General features: G+C 34.6%; 1 non-coding gene across 1 annotated transcript; it reads left to right on the top strand.

Annotated features, from left to right (window-relative positions):
* Nucleotides 1-9,527: 9,527 nt before the first annotated feature.
* Nucleotides 9,528-9,634, top strand: LOC126003167 (U6 spliceosomal RNA). The gene has a single exon (XR_007493703.1). It is a non-coding gene; the product is annotated as a U6 spliceosomal RNA (small nuclear RNA).
* Nucleotides 9,635-22,915: the final 13,281 nt, after the last annotated feature.

Below are 22,915 nucleotides of genomic sequence, written 5' to 3'. Positions count from 1 at the left end.
TTGACTCTGCATATTTTGTTTTTATTTTTTGTTTTTGTGCCACATACGGTGATGCTCAGGGATTAGTTACTCCTGGCTATGTGCTCAGAAATCACTCCTGGCTTGGGGAACCATATGAAATGCCAGGGGATCTAACCGCCGTCTGTCCTAGGCTAGTGCACAATGCAGACTCCTTACCGCTTGCACCACTGCTCTGGTCCCTCTTCATATATTTTATCGGAGACTTTTTTTGCAATGTCTTTCTTATTTTGGTACCAGTGAATTACAAACTTATTAAACATATTTGAAATATTAATTTCAATTTTGAAGAAAGAGTTTGAGAAAGGTAATAAATTGTGATGCAGATTTGATAGAATTTATTTGTAAAACTTTCTACTTCTTAATTTTTGTTTGGGGAATATGTTTGAATAATATATTAATTTTTATGATTATAATTATTCTATTAGATTTATTTAGGAAATTATAGGATTCTAAGAATATGTTCATTTCTTCTAGCTTACTGATTTAATGATATAAAGATATTAAAAGTAACTTAATAGTTTTGCATTTATGTAGTGTATATTTTTTCTTTCCTTTAATTCTGATTCTATTAGAATTGTTTTCTTTGCTATCCTGATGTAAACCTGAGTGTTAAACTTCCCTTATGTTATATAACTGCTTTTTCTGAATCTTATAGGCTTTCATAGATTGTGTCAAATTTTATTGTTTTGAACATTTTTTGTTTGTTTTGGGGCCACATCCGGTGACACTCAGGAATTACTCCTGGCTATGCATTCAAAAATCGCTCCTGGCTTGGAGGGACCATATAGCACACTGGGAAATTGAACCACAGTCCTTCCTAAGTTAGTGCATGCAAGGCAAACACCTTACCATTTGTGCCATTGCTCCAGCCCCACATTTTTTAATATTTTAAAATGTTCTCATTGAACCAATATTTATTAACATCATGTTACTTTATCCTCATAGATTTAGATATGTTGGTATATTCTTGTGACATTCTAGGTTTCTATTATTATTATTAGATAAGATGATATAACCTCAATAATCACAGATATGCAGGTGCTTATAAGTTTCAATGAAATTGTCTTTTCTTATAAAAATTCCATATGTACTTTTAAAGAATATAAACTCAACTTGGGGGCTGTAGTATACTCTTTAATCTCATTTGATCTAAATTTTAATTTAAGGCTATAAGAAATAGAAGTTATTTTTTGTCTTTAGTCTATTGATCAGCCTACCAACCAATTAGTAGATAAAATTCATTTCAATAGTCATTTTGATCTCAATAACTCTTTTTACTTGTGTAATAACTCCTTATAATAAATTTATGTTTCTTAGTTTGGTACATATATAATAATGAGTGTTGTTTCTTTGAATTATTCATCACTTATTAGTAACTCTACAATTTAAAATTTATAACTAATTGAGATCAACAGATGTATCCCTCTGAAACTCCTATCGCAGCATGACAGTCAGAGCCTCCTTCATAAAGTCTATCTCATTCCATTCGTCCTGTATTCTACTACTATTAAACTATAGAAATTAATATAGCTATACCTAAAATACCCTCTTCTATTTACATATAGGTTTCTATTTGCCCCAGATAACATAAGATTCCTTTAAATATTTTTCTCAGTATCTTTCTTAATTATAACTAGTATCTTAAGTATTCCTGCATTATTAATTATCAAAAACACACAATGCATTTATTGTAAATACATTTTCCCAAGTGGCCAGAGTAATAGCTTAGTGGTAGGGAGTTTGCCTTGCATGTAGATGACCTAGAACCCAGGTTCAGTCCCTGACATCCCATATGGTCTTCCAAGCCTTCCAGGCGCGATTTCTGGATACAAAGCCAGAAGTAACACTGAGGACCACTGGGTATGGCCCAAAAAACAAACAAATTATCACAACCTTTCAGAAATAACAAACATCTTTCTTTCTTTAGAAATATATTGAATATATATTTTTCTCTAAATGTGAGGTGTTATACACATTTTGGTATGTAGACACACATGTATAAAAATCACATTGGCACATGTACATAACAGGGATCTTATTATTAAAAATTATATCACCTAGGGCTGAAGAGGTAGTAGCTGTGTTTGCTATGCTTCAATCGACCTAGGTTCACTCCCTGGCTCTAGCACCCTATCTGGTCTCCTGAATTACACCAGGAGGAATTGTGTGTGTGTGTGTGTGTGTGTGTGTGTGTGTGTGTTTTGTTTTGTTTCAGGGGCTATTTCCTATTATGTTCTGGGGTTACTCCTGATTCTGCATGCAGAAATCACTCCTCGTAGGGATCAGGAATCTAAATAGGATGTAAGGGATTGAAATCAGGTTGGCCATGTACAAGGTAGGTGTCCTACCTACTGTATTATTTCTTCAGTCCTAGAAATGAAAAGTTAGGAATAACCCTACACACAGTAGTATATAACTCCCCCAAAATAAATTCAAAGTATGGAGCTATTTCAAACATTAATATATTTTATTCACTTACTAAAAATTATATTAAAATATGTTCTTAACTGTTCATGGAAATACTGATTCTATGAAAAATAAGTTATTTGAGCAATACCTATTTTTGAAACTAAAAGTTATACATTCCCAAGGTTTGGTTAGATTTAATAAAAAGAAATGATTTATCTATACCCTGAAATAAGGGATACAACTCTTGATTCTATCAACTTCACCACTTACTTTTTAACTTAGATTAGATGTTTTGTTTATTAACTGGACTATAAAATATTTTGTGATATTATGAAAATGAATTGCTATTCCTAAAAGTTCTGAATGGCAATTAGGACTGTCCTCAAACCAATATCTCACAAATTACTATTGTGATGACATTAAACAAATGCTTAATGTATCCTTGCTATATCAATAAAATGAAATATTGATTGATAGAAAGATTAACATATGGGAAATTAATGTGACAGTTTCAAGGAAAGAAGTGAAATTAAAAACCTGGACATGAACATGGATACTATTTTCATGTCCTTTTCTGAATTGCACTTGTAGTCCTCTCTTGGTTCCCTTTCCCTAACTTCTGATCTCTAGATTAGATAAATTCCTTCATTTGATTTGTTCCATATCTTGTCTGGTATTTACTTATTGCAGGTAGAACCTTTAGTTCTATGCTTACAGTTTTATAGTAACACATCTTCTGATTTTTAAAAGAAATATAACCACTCAAAGACCCTATTTTGAGTCTATGTTGCTGAGTCATTTGACTAAGCCTTATCAGAGAGATTTAAGTCAAAATATCGAATTTGGTTCACTAAAAGACATTTGGAAAGTGCATTTGTCCCCCTTTATGTTTGCTGATAAAAGAGAACAGCAGCTATTTGAAATTTGGAACATTCCTTCCAAAATCATCAGCATTGAGGTACATGGAGAATGCCAGATATGAGGTAGTGATGAAGAAAAGAAAATTACTTCTCTTGGGAAATTTTAAAGTGGAGAAATAATAATAATAGTAACCTTTTATGTAGAAAAGTCAAATATTTTTCTTCTTTACCCATCAGTACTTGAATTTCTCTTACTTTTAGTCAAACCTAATCATGCTAATACATTCTTAAGAGCTATCAACATAATCATCTTAAGGCAATTACTTCATCGAAATTTTCCTTCTAATTTGATCTATCCATGCTTTCAGCATTCTTGTTCCTAGATTAAGATGAAAATGTATTCTTTAAAGTGATTCTTGTTCAAATAATGAGTCTATTATTTACAGAAAATGATTATTTGTTATAATAATGAGTCTATTGTGTTATTTATATAACATTAATTCTTGTATTTTTTTCTGGGTGTTTGTTGTATTTCTTTTTTTTTCTTTCTATTTATTTTCAGCACAGTGCATTTTCCAGTCTTTCAAAAATGTCTTATAGAAATAACTTTGCTAAATATTTTATTTAGAATATTACTCAATGCTCAAATTTGAGGTATGAAATAATACATTTGGAAATAAAACTTAAAAATAAAATTACTTTTAGTTATTTCTTTTAAGAATCTTCATTTTTTCCCCCAGAGACTGATGAAATCAGTTAGAGACTTAGTCTGATTTCTATTGCTCTAGACAACTATAATCCTCTCTTATACTTGTAGGATTTCCTTAGTATCACCAAATAATAATGCCAATGTTTTGAAATTTGTATTTTTTCTTATAAAGTGATTGAGACCAAATGAAGTTATGTAATATGAATATTCCATCTACCTCTCACTGTGCAAAACTGTCAGCTTTTATGTCTTCAATGATTGCACCTTTATTTTTATATCTATTCTGAAACTGCTAAAGGTTGTCACCTCTGTATATAATTGCTATTTTCCTGGCCTATTCACTCCTATTACTTTCTATTTTACCCCATATAAAGGATGCTAGAAAAATTATCCTCTAATTTTCCACATCATTAATTTTCATTCATTTCTATGCATTCTAATACTTAAGCTAACTATTGACCTACATATATTTTTATTTTAGTAATTATATTTTCACTTTCAAGATCTTCAGTAAATGTTTTCCTTAGAGTTCAGTTCTGTTTTAATAAAAGATTGCACCGAAACAAATTTGAGCAAATTTGAACAAATTTGAGAGCATATACAAATATCCACATTTCTGTGGGTCCCCAGTGGTGCCCTGATGGCCCTAGCATATACCACAATATCTTGGTAGTTATTGACAAAAAGTTTATTTTTGCAGTTGAGAATAACTGCTAGGGTGCAGGCTGTTGTTACTTGGGGATTCTGCTTCAGTGAACTGGAATAAACACTTTTGGTTTTTGTGTTCAGTTTTGAGAGAATAAGGAATAGATGTCTGATAGGATTTAATCTCAAAAGCTATTCTTTAACTATAGAACACATACTCAGATATTTTGGGAAAGAAAAATATAATCTTTCTTGTTTACTTATGACTCAAGTTCAAGCAATCATTCTCTCAATTAAATAGAGCTTTCACATATTTACATATTACTATTTATGATATTTAAGATTATTTTTATTAAGTGTCACTGAAATTATTAGATTAAATGATGTGGAGTGACTACTGTTTAAAGGAAGGTTGGTTAAATTCATTGCTGAACTGGTTTATTTGGGTAATAGAGTTACTAGAATAATTTATTATTTATTTTAATGATCAACTCTAAAATTTCAAGCAAACTTAAAAATTATTGTTAACTAAACAATCATTATATCTCTAAATGATGTAAAATACATTAAAACCTGAAAAAATGTACTCACATCACTAATATAGAAAAATTCCACAACAAAGAAAAATAAAATGTCACATGTAAATGTCACCAATTTTTCTTACTTTGAACAAAAAACACTGAGTTTTTGTAATTTTAATCAGTATAATAATTGGTCTAAATTTTTGAACAATTTTATATAAAAGTATATTAAATTCTACATATATAATACATGTAAACTTATAATGTGTTTTATAATCATCTTTTTGGGGGGTTTGAGCCACACCAGTGATGCTCAGGGGTTACTCTTGGTTATGTGCTCAGAAATAGTTCCTGGCTTGGGGGACCATAAGGGACTCTGGAGGATGGAATCTCTGTCCACTCTAGGTCAGCTGTGCCATTGCTCCAGCCCCAGTTTTTTTTATAATAATCTTATAATTTTCACTGCATATCTTTATTCTTTATGGTGAATTAGTAATAATAAACATCATTTTTAATGTTTTCACTTAAATAACAAATTAAAATGTATATTTCTGATATAGAACATAGTACCTGAGAGATAGTGAGAGATAGTATGTGTGATAGTATGAGAGATAGGGTGCATGTGTCCAGTCTACCTACATGCTATGCCCTACAACTCCATATGGTCCACTAGAAGTGATTCCTGAGGGCAGTGGCAAAATTAAGCCATGAGTACTTTTAGAGGTGGCCTCAAAATAAACAAAATTATTAATATTCTTGATATAGAGTTTTATAAGATTTAACAGATATAAAAAATGCAACTCATTACACTTAAGAAATATCACATTAACTTAATTCTATCAGAATCTCTTATACTATTTTAATTGAGAGTTAGCTTTGGGTTGCTATGATTTCAAAATTGGATTTTTATAGAGAGAAACAAAGTGTTATATGATTGTTATATAAATCTTATATTACTGTTATTTATGCTCTATGAATAATGGCTAATTCTAAGCTTTATTATATTAATTTTGCTTTACTATGTCATTGACGAAAGTGTGGAGCATAAAGTCCACTAAATGTTATTGTTATGAACATCTGCATCTACTTCTGGACTTTAAGGCAATAATGTTCAATAATTCACCGCTTCATAGAATGTGTGATGTAGATTTTTTAGAAATGACTTTTAAAGAATCAGTTAGTCAAGGTTTTGTAATTACTAGTGTATCACATGTTGTATTTTAAAATGCTGTTGACTTTTATAAACACATTTTTATAACCTTCTATCATATTTTTCTATTAACATGCTAAATAATATTGATTATTAAACCTTAAAAATAAAGATTGCCTTTGTTTATACCACAACTGTGTCATTTTTATTTTATATTTCTAGATTATATACATTGCTAAATTCAAATTGCTAATATTTTTAGGTTTATGTCATCAGGTAATAAGAAATACCAGTGTATAATTAGTCTGTTCTGTTCCTTGTAATGTTGTAATGTCCTTGTCAATTTTTAGTATTAGAGACATGCTAGCCTTATAAATTAATTTAAGAACTTATTTTCCTTTTTTCTTTCATGAAAGAACTTACATTAGCCTGACATCATTTTCTAATTAAATGTTTGGTAACTTCAACCAGGGAAATAAACTTTGCCTGAGGTATTTTTTCTGGAAAGAATTTTGAAAATGTGTTCATTTTTTATAACTATATGACTGTTTAAATGTTCTAATTATCTCAGCCACCTTTGTAAGTTGTACCATCAAGGAATTAGTCTATTTTGTCTAAGTTGTTAAAGTTTTGCCATTAGCAATATTTCAAATCACCTCGTGATATCAAATACCTGGAGAGTATATAATGATATTCCTCTCTACAATTCCTGATAGTGATTTATGGTATTATCTACTTATTGATTAACAGGGATAAAGATTAGTTCATTTTATAATTGTTCAAAATAACTATTTTTTAGTTTTCAATTTAGCTGATAATTTTTTTTCAAAATATTTTGGTTCAGTTTCATTTCTCTTTCTATTTTGGGGTAGAATTTCAGTCAATTCATTCTTAGGATTTGTTTGTTTAGTGGCCATACCAGTTGTTACTCGGGTGTTTTTCCTGGCTCTGCACTCAGGAATTGCTATTGATGGCCTTAGGGGACCACCTGAAGTGCCAGGGATAGAATCAGGGTTGACTGCTTGCAAGGGAAGTGTCTTATGTTCCCTTGACCCCATTCTATTCATTTTATTTTTATTAGAGTAACCCTCAGAGGTGTTCAGGAAAAGCTCCTGAGAGGCTTTTTTTTTCCCAGTGGGTGAGTAACCCTCAGAGGTGTTCAGGAAAAGCTCCTGAGAGGCATTTTTTTTTCCCAGTGGGTATGGATCTATGGATCTACTCTCAGAGCAGCAGAGCTCAGAAACTACCAGGATTGAAACTGCTGGAGCCTGAGTGAGAGGCAGGACATACGTGGTTTCAGAAATGAGAATTGGTAGAACACATGTGCTCTACCACTTGAGCTATAATCCTAACTTTTAGAATATTACTTTCAAATGTTTTCTCTATTCTGTTTTGTTTTGTTTAGAGGGCACATCAGATAGGGCTCAGGACTTATTCTTGACTCTGTCTACAGGGATCTTATGGGGGTATAAATAAGGTTATAAGAATAAAACCCAGCAACTCTCCTTAGGCAGTCTCCCGATCCCCTCATGCACCTGAGGACTGGGGAACCTACGCTGGCCAGACGGCAAGAGGACTATGGACCAAATGCCCTCAAGGGAGTTTAAGCAATAGACTGGGCACCCTCCCCACGCCAGCGTGCCCCCTGGGGGATTGGACCACCAGAGTGGTGGGGCCAATATAGTGGTGGGGGAGGGAACTTAACCCCTTCTATCAAACAGAAGTGAGGCTGTTCTTGGCTCTCCCCCAGCAGCTTTCCATTCTTCCAATTAGTCCTCATTTTCCAAACCAAATATTGTAGGTAGTTTCAGATGATACCATAATGCTCATGATTTTAGATTTCTTTTAAGGAAGGAAACGGGATGTTCAAGACATGCTGGACAATATTTCAGGATATATACTCCCTATACAATGCTCAATACCATATCACTTAATTTTCTGTAGGCACTATACACAATCTAAGCCATGAAGCTTTATGCCAGTGAAGTTTACCAATCAGGGATGGTCCAGAAAATGGAAAATCTTATAAAGATTTTCGTGCCAGCTGCAATTTTTTAATTAATTTATTTTTTTAAAAAAAAGCATTCTTTCCCATTTCACTGGGGTTAGCTTTTCCATTATAACCCTTGGATCTATACTTAGAGTCTGTTGATATATACACATGATTGTATGTGTTGTCTATACTAAGGTCTAACATTCAACAGTAATGTATATAATTTCAATTTCATGATATAGACTCCCCAGTCAGTGCTCATTACCATATCACTTGGTTTTTTGAAAATGCGCTATGCACAACTTAATCTATGAAGCCTTTTTTCAATTAAGTTCACCCTCGCCAACCATGATTGTCCCCCCCCAAAATAAAAAGAAAAAAGAAAAACCTTTACATCAGACTTGCCAGCTTTACCTATTTTTAAAATGTTTTCCCCCATATCACCTGGGTTAGCTATTCAGAAGTAACCCATGGATCGATCCTCTGTGTCTGCCAATGTACACGCATGAGTTTATATGTTCGCCATACCAATGTCAATCTATTCTGCCTGTAATATATATATAATTTCTATGTTGTATAGTGTTTCCCCCATCATAGATAACTCCTCTCCCCTTTGCTTACCACCTTACATATACCCTTTTCTAGCCCTTCACTTTATTTCTCCACATTTAACCTTTTTTTTGTTTGTTTTTACCACCAGTCCTTAACTACCTACTAAGCAGAACATTATCCCCACCCCAGCTAGATGCCAACTAGCTCCCAAATCAAAAAGATAGATTCTCAGCATGAGAAGAAACTGACACTCTGCTGCTATTGATTTACTATTGGTGGCCCCTCTTCCTTCACCCCTTTCACTGTGGACTTTTGCTTGCTACCAGATTTGGTAGTTGAGATGTCACTTGCTTGAGGATATTTTCTTATATGTGACTGCTGGGAGCCATTTTCCTTAGACTCCACAAAGCCAAATCACAGGCTGAAGCTGGTTAAGATACATTCCTTTAATAGACATAACCATTATCAAATATCTTATGTAGCAGAAATTTTTCCCATCCTTGGGATCTATTTAGTAAGGAATGCTAGTAGATAAATTTCTGTTTAGAGTTCATGTAAGAAAAGGGTTATGGGGATTGTTGGTCTTGATACCTCGGCCCCCAAATGAAACAGTAATACCTTGTGGCATTCTTCCTTTTTGTGTAAACATGTTAAAATTGGAATGTTTGTGCTCACTTCGGCAGCACATATACTAAAACTGGAATGATATGGAGAAGATTAGCATGGCCCCTGCTCAAGGATGACACGCAAATTCGTGAAACGTCCCATATTTTTTAAAAAGAAAAAAAAATTGGAATGTCTACATATGCAAACAGGTTCTTATCTAACAGGATGGGAACACACAAATTTTACAATGAAGTGGGACCTTATACCCTGAACACTTGTCATAGTGACTTGGCTTAGACTTTAGTAGTTAGGAGCCATGAATACCATCTACGTCTATAAAAACAAACATGGCTTTCTACACCATCACCAGGAATAAAAATTCAACCAAGGAAGTCCCCACTACTGTCATGGCACTGACTTACTCCAAAGACAGTTCTTATGACACCTTAACAACCTGGTAACAGCAACAGTCTACTTTTAGGGCAGGAGTCTCTGCAATACTACCGAATAGAGAGAAGAAACCAGAAGATGCTACACATCACAGGACATCGGCACAGGACCTGTACAGAAACCAGGTTCTATAACTACAGAAACCTAACAGCAACAACAGTAAAGGTGAAGAGCCCTTAATGGGATCATAGAGAACAACTATGGGATAGGACAACCTAGTATGCCTGGAGCCTGGTGTTGGTCTTAAACCAGAATAACTTAAGGGTAAGGTCCCCCTGTTTTTAGGCCAAAGGTTTTTCCTTTTGATTTCTTCTATATTTTGCTGTGCCTATGCAAGAGCAACAACTGCCACACACAAATATATTTTATTTAGTGTATCTCCTATCTAAAAAAAAAGGAACTTACTTAACCTGCTATTGTATTCATTACTTTGTGATACAATAATTTTTATGAATTTACCTGCTAATGAACCTTTTTTTTCCTTTCTTTTCTTTGATTTTATATTTTCTTTCTAATTTTTAAAAACTTTGCCTTCTGTCATCCTAAAACAAATGTACTATAATCAGCTATGTCAACTATGTGATACATTTTCTTTAAACAAATTAAAAAAAATAAAATCCAAATAAACTGAATGCATGGTAAGCAACTTTCTCTGATATCTAATTTTTAATTTTAATTTTATTTATGGTTGTATTTGCTTGTTTGTTTTTTAGTCTTCAAAAATCACCCGTAGTTATTCCTAACTCTTTGCTCAAGGGTCACTCATGGCAGTATTGAGGGACCATATTGCGGTGCAAAGGTTTAAACCACAATTGGCCACATTTAAGGCAAATACCTGAATTTATATATTATCGTTCTGACCCTCATTTCTACTTTAAGGACACAATCTGTGAGGAATGTGTTATTTACAATCCACAACTTAGATATGTTGTTTGCACACATTCTTGTGGTGAAAAATATTTTATTTGGGGTCTGGGGAGATAGTCTGAGTTTATATTCTACAGACAAGCCCCTAAAATCTCAGTACTGCCAGCTGAACATTAAACTGTTCTGTCCTGTTGGCTTAATGACACTGGAAGTGGCCTGAGATCCCTGAACATTGGCAGGGGTCTCAAACTCAATTTACCTGGGGGCCGCAGGAGGCAAAGTCGGGGTGAGGCAGGGCCACATAAGGGATTTCGTTTACCGAATATTCGCAATAAAAAATCGCATTAGTAAGAAAAAAAACGCAAAAAATCGCATTAAACATTTGCATACCCCGAACAGAACTCAGGGTATGCGGATGTTTAATGCGATTTTTTTCTTACTAATGCGATTTTTATTGCGATTATTCGGTAAGCGGATACTCGTGAATACTGCGACATTTGAAGGCCGGCTGCTGGCCACAAAAATGTACAGAGGGCCGCAAAGGGCCCGTGGGCCGCTAGTTTGAGACCCCTGGCTTAGGAGGACCCCTTGAAAACTTTATGGCTTTTAATGCCCAAGTTTTATCTAAATATTTTGTGTTGATTGGACCAGAATTGGTGGGATTTAGGGATTATTCATGGCTCTGTGATTGGGTATCATTCCTGGTGGGACTCAGAGAGCCTTATATATAGCCTCAGGTTAAACCAGGTATAGGCAGTGGAGAGCCTTCCTGTCTGTATTATCTCTCTGGCCTTTAAAAGTTTTCAGATATTTGATTTTGTAATGAGTTATTCAGTTCTATTTTAACTCCATTATAGAAACAAAATGTATTTTATTGAATTACAAGCTTTCTAAAATGCTTGAGTTTTTTTTTTTCATGACTCACTATTTGGTAAATCCTTAGAATAGGCTTTTCTATGCTTCTTTAATTCAGGAGAGGGGGACTTCATTCTGTAATCCACTGAACTGGTCGGGCTTATAAATTTACTCTTTGCTTTTTCAGCACTGTGATTATTTTCTTCTTAACAATTCTTTGAAGAGTGCTCACTCATGACCAATTCTTGATTGGCTATGGATATAAGAATTCATAAAAAAGTTATGGAGACTGTCCCTCCATAATTTTCTCCACTCTGATGCTATCTCCTTAATTTGCAAATTAGTGTTGCCAAAAATTCTCCTTCCAATCTTTTCTCCTTTATTTTCATGCACTGTTGATGATAAAAGTCTACTTGATTTTTTTTTCACAGAAACCATAGAACACACTTTCAAACTTTTTATAAACAGAAGTCTTACTCTACTTTCAAAGTTCTAATTTTATTTTGTCTGTACTTGAAACTTCCTTTTTTTCTTGTATTAAAAGACTCTGATAGATTTTGAAAATGTTTTTTTCATTTAATTTGGAGCTTACAGTGGTTATTTGAGAACAGATTAGTTTGATAAATGCTACTCTGCCATTAGGGAAACAAGAGTTTCTAGATTAAAAATATCTTTTACCTAAATAACATGCTAATCACTTTCAAATTTTGAGCAATTATAATTTTTTGTCAAAATTTCATACATATCAAAACTAAACTAGTGGCTGGAGTGATAGTACTGTAGGTAGGTAGAGTCCTCGTCTTGCACATATCCAATCTGTGTTTGATTCCTGGCATACCCTATAGTCTCCTGAGCACCAGTAGGAATGATTCTAGAGTTAGAGACATACAGGATTAACCCCAAAGCAGCACTATGTATGATACCCCAAAAAAATTAAAGTCAAAAGCAAAAATAATCATTAGAAGAATACAGATGAAACTAGTACAATTTCATATCCTAGTTAAAAGTAAAAAACACTTGTTTCATTAATTGACCAGCAATTAAGTGAAAAAAAAAGCCTTGACTTGACTGATGCTTCATAAGGCACATTGCTGATCATAAAACACATTTTATATTTCTATTTTAAATCTAGTATCCAACTATCCCTTTTCCCCTGCAAACAATTTGTTCCAATTGCTTTTCTGTACAATTCTTATGCTTTCTGTAAAATTGACCTTTAAAGATATAAAATGATTCCGTTGCCTCTGACAATCTTCTTTACCTCCACTCTTTCCTCTTACCACTATTACATGTCATATTTATATTTGTTTTTATTGTTTGTTTTATCCAAGTTTCAACACACTTGATTTTAATGGCTTAATTCACTGAGCTTGTGCCAAGCAAAAACAGGGCTCTGGGAACACAGTGATGAACAAAATAGTTTCTGCTATCTTACATTTAAATTATACAGAAAGGAGCTTCCAATTAATAAATGCACTATGCTTTCTGAAATTGCATAAGCATGGTTTTATAAAGGTAAACTAGCAGAAGGGATAGCGGTTCCATTCTACAACTTGTAATTTAGAATTCTCCTGTAACTTGCTAGCACATTGTTAACTAAAGGTGAATTTCGCATAAAACTGAGAGTTTATAAGATTGATCCACCCTCACATCCCTTGCCCTCTTCCAGGTACTTGAATGACTCACTGTCTTCAAATAACCATTAAATTCTGTGCAACTTTAAAATTTGTTATTCTATTTTCAATAGATTTAGACTATGGACTTTAACTAGTTTGACCTTTCAATTCCTCATGCATTCCCTTAGGTTGGTGTTAGAGAGGCTGCAGAATATTTTAGAAGCTCAGCTTAAAGGGTTGTTGAGTAGAGAATATGGTTACTTTAGAAAAGAATGTACAAATCACTCTTTGTATTGGAATAGCTGGCACAATGTTTCTAGGTAGTACTGTGCTATTTATCCAGGACCATAGTGAAAACTTTCTTGTAGAGTATCATTTATTTCTTATCAATACTTAGTTATAATAGAAGCTTTCCCTTATGAGGAAAGCTCCTGATAATAAACTATAAATAAATAATTAATATTTTTTGGATTTATGATAAAAGTGTCCAAAAATGTCTACTAAATCAGGTAGATAGACATACAATATAATTAAAATTATCAATAATAAAATGCAATTCTCTATCATACAAAACTAATGAATTTTATTTTGATTATTTTTAGAGAAAATGATAAAATAAATTAAAGTTGTATAAACGAAAAATAATAATTGAACTGTGTGTGAATAAACTAATTTATATTAATTTTTCATTAATAAAAGTGTAAACATACTTAGATTTTTCAGACATAATTATATAGCAATGTTGTAATAAACTTGTATTTTCTCTTAAAATTAATTCTTGCTTTTATAAGTTTATGCTATATTTCTTACCTCTTTGCTTTGGGTATTGGTCACATTTAGCTGTGTGCAGTGCTTACTATTGGTTCTGTGCTCAAGAATCAATTGCTCTGGGGACCATATTGGGTGCCGGGATCAGAACCAAATTGACTATGTGCAAAGCAAGCATTTTACTTTCAATATTTTCTCTCCAGCTCTACATCTTTATTTTTAATACATGAAGTTTTAAGTCAGAACATTCCCTTCATCATTCACCTCTATAGAATTTTTTGTTACATTCACCAGTTCATGTTGGCATTTGGATCTATTTTTATGTTCCAAAGTTTTATGCTGAAAAATAAGTATACTTGGGGCCAGAGTGGTAACACAGCAGTAGGTGTTTGCCTTGCACAGAGCTGACCCAGAATGAAAGCACGTTCGATTCCCAGCATTCCAGAGCCAAGAGTGATTTCTGAGTGCAGTTAGGATTAACCCCTGAGCACCACAGGGTGTGGCCAAAAACAAAACAAAACAAAACAAAAAGAAAATAAAAATGGGTATAGCAAACATTTATATGTTTAAAACAGTACACACACTAATCAACTATGAACAGGATAATTTTTATATTTTAATAGATGAAATCATAGTCATATATTGCAATAAAAAGCATAGAAATCTTTTTACTTCAGATTTCATCATACTGGAAAAAGCAAGAATGCTTAAATGTTGTTAAAAGTATAAATAAACCATTTGATCATGTTTTCTATATCATGATGAATGTCATGGTCAGGATAACTTATCTGATTCTTTTCAATAAATTTACTTGGAGGAATGATCAAAATTATTTTTGTGTGGTTTTAAATGATCACAAAATTATAGAAATATAATCCTAATAATATCTATAAAGTGATCTTTAGACTAGACACAAGTCATATTAAAAGAAATTTAGATCTTCATGCTGATGATCACTTTCTAGAAATAAAGTAGAAAGAACTAAAGTAGCCAGCTAAAGTTTTTCCGAAGGAAAAAAAATAGCAGAAACTATATTTTAGAAGACATGTCCAAGTCTAAACAGGAGAGAGTATCATGTTTTTATCAGCTAGATAATTCAGTTTGGAAAGTTTCATCACAAAGAGTAAGTACTCAGGTCAGCAAAGCATATGAAGTATGACAGAAATCAAAGTAATGTGTCTATTTTTGAGATATCATGGATATTGAGAAATCAAGGCAACCTTCACAAACATCTAGCTCAGTGTTTAATTTGACAGACTTAACAGAGACTGAAATACAGAGCCTTTGTCCTCAAACCACTTTTTTATTAAAAAAAAAAATCTCTTTAAAATGTTTGGAAATAGGGGGTGGTGCTAGAGCGCTAGCCAAGGAAGGACCACGGTTCGATCCCCCAGCGACCCATATGGTTCCCCCAAGCCAGGGGCAATTTCTGAGTGCTTAGCCAAAAGTAACCTCTGAGCATCAAATGGGTGTGGCCCTAAAAACCAAAAAAAAAAAATGTTTGAAAATATCATTTTATATGTAAGAATCAAATTTCAACTAAATACCTTTAAATTACAAATAATTTCTGAAAATAATAATTGTTTTTACAGTGTTTGTTGGCCTGTTGATAGAGCTCAGTGGTATAGAATTTGTCTTTGTGTGTGCGGCCTTAAGTTTGCTTCTTGTCCTTTGTTTCTATTTTCATTTTGTTTGTTTTTTTTTTGTTTCATAATTCTCAAATGCAAACTTTGAAAGAGCAAAAGACATTTAGTCTTAAAAATTACGCTTGCTGCTTTACTAATTGTGTTATTTAGACATATTTACTTATCTGAAATTTTCCTCTTATTCAAAGAAGAGATATAGTTCTTTGTAGTTCTGCATCACTCTCAAGTGAAATTATTTATATGTTAAAATAATTAAATATACTTTAAACATCTACATGTTTGATATATATTATATATTTTTATCTTACAGAAAGGATGGTATTACATACATTTCTTAGGCTAACCAGAGGTAGATGATACAATTATAAATATTATGATATTATAAATGATATAATATCACATTTATATAATAATAGCATTTAGTGACACTATTTACTGACACTAGTTATTCAATAATAACAGTACTTAATTTTTTCACTGTAATCATATTCAAGGAAGTAAAGAATAGTTCAGTTGAAATGCCATCAGCTGGTAGTTGGGTGAATTTAAAACTTATGCCATTTGGTATTAATTATTAAGGATTAATATCCTTGATCTTACTATGATTATCATAAATATTGGTAGATATTTGCAATTTTACTTCTGCACATTTTCTATAGTAGTTGCAACTTCTAGAGATTAAAATGGGGCCTACAGAAGTGGCAAAGCTCTATTTTGAACTTAAAATTTTATTGGGAAACTTAGATTTTTCTTTTTTTTTTGTTAAATGGGTCAGTTAAGGCAATTCACCTTTTAATAGACGTAAGTGCTGGAACTGTTCCCAGTTAGGACCTTAAAGACATTAACATTATATTCTATGGACGTGATAATTAGATCTGTGTTCTATCCTGAGGTCCAACATCTGGTAAATTATTTTCTTGATGGAGTTAGACTCCAATGTCAGAAAGGAGAGCATAAGGTATTTCTTGCCTCAGGCCATCTCATCTGGCCACTTCTCACTGACCTATGAACTTCTACAGAGATGATCCTGTACTTTTCCCAAACTACAGAGCAGTGTGAAAAAACCATAAACTGAAGCTCTCATATCTAGTATACTGAAAATGCACTGCATATATCATTTGTTCATGTATCCCTCAAACTATCTTTGGCCTTAATCTCACTGCCAGACATAAAAAGCTACCACGTGATTATTAATAGTGAGCACTATTTAAAGACTCAGTTCTCTATCACTGAGAAATATAAAAATAAGCTAGTTACATAAAATCTAGTATAGTTCTCTTATCATCCAATGCTCTAGCGGTCTGTCAATATTCTAAAGCAATTTCAAGGGAATATATTATTTTTCTTCAGTTTGGCAAAGTCCTCAAGGAAATCAAATGAGCACATCCCCTGAGATCACTCAGTAATTCTGAAAGACTAAACTTAAAATAGAAAATGATTAGATATTATCTGTCTCTTTACCTTTTGTCTTTAACTATCTATTGCATATGTTGCTGAGAATACTGATGGTTTTTTTTTTTTTTTGGCCACAACCAGTGACTCTCAGGGGTTACTCCTGGCTATGTGCTCAGAAATGGCTCCTGGCTTGGGGGACCAAATGGTAGTCCATCCTAGGCTAGCGCGCATGCAAGGCAGACTTCTTACTGCTTAAGCCACCACTCTGGCCCTGAGAATACTGACTTTTTGAAAACTCTTGTTTCCAGAATTCTCAGTGGTCTTTTAAGCATGATGATTTTCATAGACACATCAAGATTAACTCAGTAATTCATACTCAAGAAACTCACTTAACACAAAGACCACCACCAGCAGGGCCCATGATAAAGTATAAAATAGAAATTCTAACATAGCTGGCTAAATACAGTTCCTTGGGAAAATGAACATTGGAAAAATTCTCTTTCAAAGATATTAAAGATGTTTTCAAAAAGAGGTATCATATTGGACTAAATGAAATGTATTCATCTTCTCCACAATCATGCTTAGAACCTGGAATAAGATATAGGTATCTGTACATACTTAAAGTCATGTCTAGAAAATAGAGATTTTAAGTTTTTGGGGGGAAATTTTTCTATAATAAAAAAGATTAGTAAAATATAAGTTATAAAGAACTAATAAAGCCAGAGAAATAGTAGAGTTGAGAGGGTCAGAGTGATAGAACAGCAGGCAGGGTGTTTGCCTCACATGAAGCCTACCAGAGTTCAACCTCAGTATACCATATGGTCCCCTTTTTACCACCAAGAATTACCCCTTATGGCAGATCCAAGAGTATAGTAAGTCGGTAAGGCCTATGCCTTGAAATAAGATTATCTGGGTTCAATTCCCAGCATTTCAAATAATTGCTAAATCTGCCAGAAACAATTTCTTATTTTACTACCAGGATAATCCCAGTCCACCGCAGGGTGTGTCCAATTTCCACTGCTACCATAAATAATATACACATTTTTAAGACCTCATCTTCAAGGTGAAGATGAATATGGGACTGGAGCAATGGCACAACAAGTAGGGCGTGTGCCTTGCACACATCCTAACTGGGTTTGTTTCCTCAATATCCCATATGGTCACCTGAGCCTGCCAGGAGTGAGTTCTGAGTGCAAGGCTAGGAGTAATTTGAGTGTCACCAGGTATGGTCCAAAAACCACAAAAAAACAAACAAAACAAACAAACAAACAAAAAACACTTAACATATGTTCAAGGGCAATAGAAAAGTGAAGCATAGGATGAATGTTTCCACCAAGCACCCAACTGGAGAATCAGGCCTAGGTTATGGAATGTCGTTATGTCAGGGACTTTGACTTCATGAACAGACCACACTTCTTGGGAGCCAGGAGCACACTGTCCAGTTTTTGTTACCCCAGAGAGTCCCCAACACCAATGTGAGAGTAGAGACCCAATGTCTTAGATGCACTCCCTTGAGACTTTTGAAAATACAGACAGCTTCAAGTAAAAGAAATAATACAGGGCTGGAGGGATAGCACTGTGGGTAGCAAATGTGCCTTGCATGCAACCGAATTGGACTCTATCCTGGGCATCCCATATGGTCCCCCGAGCATACCAGGAGTGCAAAATCAGGAGTAACCCCCCAACACTGCTGGGTATAGCCCCAAAACAAAAGATGAAAATAATTCACTAAGACAGATCAGTGAATTAGAATAAATAAAAATAAAATCTATGTTTTCAAAGGTAACTGTGTCATTCTTCTAAAGAAGAGGTCACTCTGTGATATCAATTCTAAATTTTTTTTTTTTTTTGGTTTTTGGGTCACACCTGGCAGTGCTCAGGGGTTATTCCTGGCTCCAGGCTCAGAAATTGCTCCTGGCAGGCACAGGGGATCATATGGGGCGCCGGAATTCGAACCGATGACCTCCTGCATGAAAGGCAAACGCCTTACCTCCATGCTATCTCTCCGGCCCCAAATTCTAAATTTATTAAGAAGCAAATTTTAAGCATATATTGTGAGCTGACATTCTCCTTGTGAATACTGAAAAATGATCATAAAATAATTGCCAAAGGGCCCAGAGAGATAGCACAGTGGCGTTTGCCTTGCAAGCAGCCGATCCAGGACCAAAGGTGGTTGGTTCGAATCCCAGTGTCCCATATGGTCCCCCGTGCCTGCCAGGAGCTATTTCCGAACAGACAGCCAGGACTAATCCCTGAGCAACGCTGGGTGTGGCCCAAAAACAAACAAAAAAAAAATTACCAAAATCATATAAAATCATAAGTTATGCCAAAATCACCATTGGGCACATGGAAAACTTGGAAAAATATCAAATTGATCAACATAGAGTCAAAATTATTTTTTAAAGAGTAGCTAGCTGAGGCTGGGGATGTGACCCAGTAGTAGAGCACCTGTCCCTCAGGAGTGAGGATGCAAGTTCTATCTATAGCAGAGCTCTATGTGCTGGGCACTACTAGGAAGTCACTCTCATTCAAATGGAATCCCTAGTATACCACAAACAAGTGTGTTCAAGCACCACAAAGAAATTGTACAAACCTTGGCAAACATTACTACCAAAAGTGTTACCTTATCTCCACTCTTTTCAAGTTCCACCACACCACCACCATCACAGAAAAGAAAGGACTGCTTCAAGAAATAAGAGAGGACACTAGGAAATGGAAACACATACCCAGTTCATGGATCGTCAGAATTAACATCATTAAAATGGCAATACTACCCAAAGCATTGTACAGATTTAATGCAATTCCTCTTAAGATACCCATGACATTCTTCAAAGAAGTGGTTCAAAGACTTCTGAAATTCATCTGGAAAATAGACACCCTCAAATAGATAAAACAATCCTTGGGAAAAGAAATATGGGAGGCATCACTTTCCCCAATCTTAAACTGTATTACAAAGCAATAGTTATCAAAACAGCATGGCATTGAAATAAAGACAGACCCTCAGATCAGTGGTATAGGATTGAGTACTCAGAAAATGTTCCCCGAACATACAATCACCTAATTTTTGATAAAGGAGCAAGAAATCCTAAGTGGAGCAGGGAAAGCCTCTTCAACAAATGGTGTTGGCACAACTTGGTTGGCCACTTGCAAAAAAGTGAACTTAGATCTCCAACTAACATTAAGTACAAAGGTAAAATCCAAATGGATTAAAAAACCTTGATATCAGACCTGTAACCATAAGGTATATAGAACAACATGTAGGTAAAACACTCCATGACATTGAGACTAAAGGCATCTTCAAGGAGGAAACTGCACTCTTCAAACAAGTGGAAGCAGAGATAAACAGATGGGAATATATTAATTTGAGAAGCTTCTGCACCTCAAAAGAAACAGTGCCCAGGATACAAGAGCCATCCACTGAGTGAGATAAATTATTCATCCAATACCCATCAGATAAGGGGCTAATATCCAAAATATACAAGGCACTGAGAGAACGTTACAAGAAAAAAAAAACATCTATACCCATCAAAAAATGGGGAGAAGAAATAAACAGACATTTTGATACAAAAGAAATACAAAAAGCCGAAAGGCACATAAAAAAATGCTCCACATCACTAATCATCAGGAAATGAAAATCAAAACAACTATGAGATACCATCTCACCCCACAGAGATTGGTGCACATCACAAACAATGAGAACAAGCAGTGCTGGCAGAGATGTGGAGAGAAAGGAAATTTTATCCACTGCTGGTGGGAATGCAGTCTAGTCCAAACTTTATGGAAAGTGATATGGAGATTCCTCCAAAAACTGGAAATTGAGCTTCCATACAATCCAGCTATACCACTCCTAGGGATATACCCTAGGAACACAAAAATACAATACAACAATCCCTTCCTCACACCTATATTCATTGCTTTGCTATTTAAAATAGCCAGACTCTGGAAACAACCAAGATGCCCTTCAACAAATGAACGGCTAAAAGAACTGTGGTACATATACACAACAAAATATTATGCAACCGTCAGAAGAGATGAAGTTATAAAATTTTTCTATACATGAATGTACATGGAATCTAATATGCTGAGTGAAATAAGTCAGAGGGAGAAAGACACAGAATAGTTTCACTCATCTATGAGTTTTAAGAAATATAAAAGACATTATTGCAGTAATTCTCAGAGACAAAAGAGAGGAGGGCTGGAAGATCCAGCTCACAACATGAAGCTCACCACAAAGAGTGGTGAGTGCAGTTAGAGAAATAACTACACTGAGAACTATTATAACTACACTTAGAACTGTCGTAACAATGTGAATAAATGAGGAAAGTGGAAAGCCTCTTTAGAATACAGGCAGGGCGGGGGCGGGTGGGGAGGAGGGAGATTTGGGACATTGGTGGTGGGAATGTTGCGCTAGTGAAGGAGGGGGGTGTTCTTTACATGACTGAAACCCAACTACAATGATATTTGTAATCAAGGTGTTTAAATAAGGATATTAATAAAAAATCCTTCTGCTATTGTTTTAATGAGTTAAATAGTATTCACAAATATACTTGCTACTGAACTTCTTTTTTTTCTTCCATTTTTAGTTTTTCTTTCTATATTTTAGTAACTTTGCCTTTCTGTCATCTTGAAACAAATGTATTATGATCAGTCATATCAATTATGTGATTCATTTTCTTTAAATAAATTTTAGAAAAAAGAGATTTGCATAGTTCAAAGATAAAAAAGAAAGGACTTAAAAATAAGTAGCTAGAAAGGTGATAAAATTGTATGAATGATACCCCTTCAATGTTGCAATAACAATAGTGCAAAGTAAAATAAAAGTGGAGGAGGAGAAGGAGTGGAGGAATAGATAGAAAGAAGAAAAGAGAAATTTGAGGAGTGTGAAGGAAGGAAGAAAGAGAAGCAAAAGAAGAAAAAAGGAGTAGCAGCAGCAGCTTCAGAAAAGAAGAAGAAGAAGAAGAAGAAGAAGAAGAAGAAGAAGAAGAAGAAGAAGAAGAAGAAGAAGAAGAAGAAGAAGAAGAAGAGGAAGGAGGAGGAGGAGGAGGAGGAGGAGGAGGAGGGGGAGGAGGGGGAGGAGGAGGAGGGGGAGGAGGAGGAGGGGGGGAGGAGGGGGAGGGGGAGGAGGGGGAGGAGGAAGAGGGGGAGGAGGGGGAGGAGGAGGAGGGGGGGAGGAGGAGGAGGGGGGGGAGGAGGAGGAGGGGGGGGAGGAGGAGGAGGGGGAGGAGGAGTAAAAGGAGGAAGAGTAAAAGGAGGAAGAGTAAAAGGAGAAGGAGGAAAAGGAGAAGAAGGAGGAGAAGTAGAGTCAAGGCAGGGGAGATGGTAGAGAGTGGGAGGGTGAAAGAGATACTGGAGCATTGGTGGAAGGAAATGTGCACTGATGAAGGGTGGTTCACGTTTTATGACTGAAAATCATAAACAACTTTGTAACTTTGATAATACTGAAAAAAATAAAAAGAAGGAGCTCGCAAAGGTACAGAATTGGATCATAGGCTAAAATTTTATGCCCATTTATTAAATTTCCCTTTTGAAATCAAAAAAATTTCTAAATGACTGCTGAAATAGTTGTCTATTGGCCAAATTTTTGTACTTGGTTCTTTTCAATAAATGAGTTTCCCGACTTCTGACAAGAATATCAAATTGTATGATTACTCCAAAGTAATGATTAGGTACATCAGGCAAAAGAAAACAGAAAATACTCCAGCACAATTTACAATGGCTTTTCTTCTTTGTTGTCCTACTTTGTTGTTTATAGACATGGACTTCAGAGATTTCCTGGAGGGAATGCCTTTTATATGCATGAACTTTCAGGTTCTGGGGCTGGAGGATGTAAGTTGAAAACTTTTATAGATATA

This window comes from Suncus etruscus, chromosome 2, assembly GCF_024139225.1.
Source record: "Suncus etruscus isolate mSunEtr1 chromosome 2, mSunEtr1.pri.cur, whole genome shotgun sequence".
Lineage (NCBI taxonomy): Eukaryota > Metazoa > Chordata > Mammalia > Eulipotyphla > Soricidae > Suncus > Suncus etruscus.
The sequence above is the reverse complement of the archived record's forward strand: the minus strand, read 5'-3'. Positions and strand labels throughout refer to the sequence as shown.